Source organism: Montipora capricornis, chromosome 5 (genome assembly GCF_036669925.1).
Source record: "Montipora capricornis isolate CH-2021 chromosome 5, ASM3666992v2, whole genome shotgun sequence".
In the NCBI taxonomy this organism is placed as follows: Eukaryota; Metazoa; Cnidaria; class Anthozoa; order Scleractinia; family Acroporidae; genus Montipora; species Montipora capricornis.
Genome location: NC_090887.1, coordinates 8,771,530 through 8,773,240, shown reverse-complemented (window position 1 = coordinate 8,773,240; position 1,711 = coordinate 8,771,530). Strand labels below are relative to the sequence as shown.

The following is a 1,711-nucleotide window of genomic DNA, read 5'->3' as shown; positions in this document are numbered from 1 at the left end:
GACTATCTTTTCCCGAAAAAACAAAGGCAGTTCGGGTTCGGTGACCCTATGACGTCGGCTTAATTTCTTGTAATTGGTCATCGGGCTCCTGTGGGAGTCTCATTCGAGGGAAATTCAATCTAAAAATAAATCGGTCTGTGAAAACGCCGTGACACGAACACAGTAGAATTGTAGGCTCCGGGTCATGGGTTCCTTTCTACACTAAGTGTCTCAAACGCCAGATTACCCAAGAGTCCGTTTATCGAAGAGTAAGAACCTGGAATCAGGTTTGTCCCCATCAGCGTTAGAAAAAGTGTCTACTTTTAAACCAAGTTTTGTGAGAAAAAAACAATGGATTAACTCGGCTAACTCAATGTTGTACCTAATTCAGATTTCCGGGGGTTTAAGATTCTTTGTGTACTATATTTGCATTATTATGTAACATTCACATTTAAATGATATCGAAATGCCTGGAACAAAATGATTTATTCCCAAAGGGTTTGAATTGGGTTCAATATTGAGCTAAGCGGATTTGGTCTATTGTTTCCGTTCCGCAAAACTTGGTTTAAAAATAGACACTTAATAGGGATTCAGGGTGGGCTTAGTGGTTATCTATCGGGCCTCCCACCACTGCGAGCCGGGGTTCAATTCTGGCCTCGGCCAGCATGTTGGCTGAGTTTCAGTCGATCTCAACCTGACTCGAGGGTTTTTCTCCGGGTACTCCGGTTTTCCTCCCTCATCAAAAACGACTTACAGCTAATTGACATCTAGCTGTGGTGCTGTGCTTCCGACATCAAACATGGACTGTATAGCGGCAGCCAGAGGCGCCTTTGCATGCTTTCAGCCCGATGTCGTGAGCCGCGCCCTTCGCAATTCAGTCTTCGACTGCAAGTAAGGGTGATAAGCACTAGCGATATATATTTATTTACTTTTCTATCACTGATGGAGACAAACCTGATAGCAGATTCTTACTCTTCGGTAAGGCCTCGCCTACGCCCACTTAACATAAACTTGTAAATAAATTCTTTGGTGATCTTCTTGTTGTTTATGGTCGTAAAGACAAGAGTGAAGTCCAAAACGTTTAATGTGAGTGGGATGGATTCGCGAAAATAACGTTTTTGTGTTATTTTGAATTGCTTAAACGAAAACCAGGAGCCTGTAACTTCATACTATGTCTATGCAATGACATTTCCACAGATCAAGCTTGCACGAAATGACCTTTCTCAATCCCATGGGTAATAATTTCTCATGCAAGACTTGTGATTAGCTGAAAAGGTCTGGTTTCGCGCGGAAATCAATCTAAAAATAACTCGGTCTGTACAGACGCCGTTCTACAAATTACAATGGGGAGCTTAAGATCTACGACGACGACGTCGACGATAACGCCACAAAACAGTGATATCATTGGTTAAAAGAGCATAAATAATCGTGCTGCACGTGCAACAGGGATTTTAGAACATATTTTGGCTGTTCTGCATGACGACGACTTGAAATCACCAAATTTGAGGTTATGATGACAACGTGACCATGCAGCAGAGGAATCTTTTATTCCCTATTTTCACTCGGAAACCGCTCGTACCAATTTATTTTTAAGATTCTTCGCCCACATTGTACGACCTGGACGAGATGGAATAATCGCAAAAGACTTATACTGGAGCAAAATTCTATTTTGAGGTGACTTTTTCGTCGACGTCGCCGTCGTAGATCTTAAGGTCCCTAATGAAGTTGTGCG

General features: G+C 42.3%; 1 protein-coding gene across 1 annotated transcript in view; it reads left to right on the top strand.

Annotated features, from left to right (window-relative positions):
* The window catches only part of LOC138049360 (H2.0-like homeobox protein), a 14,057-nt gene extending 13,043 nt beyond the window's left edge, over positions 1 to 1,014 (top strand). The window contains exon 3 of the mRNA XM_068895609.1: positions 1 to 1,014. This exon is cut by the window's left edge and continues 549 nt beyond it. The gene's annotated coding sequence lies outside the window, so the exon portion shown is untranslated.
* The last annotated feature ends 697 nt before the right edge of the window (positions 1,015 to 1,711 follow it).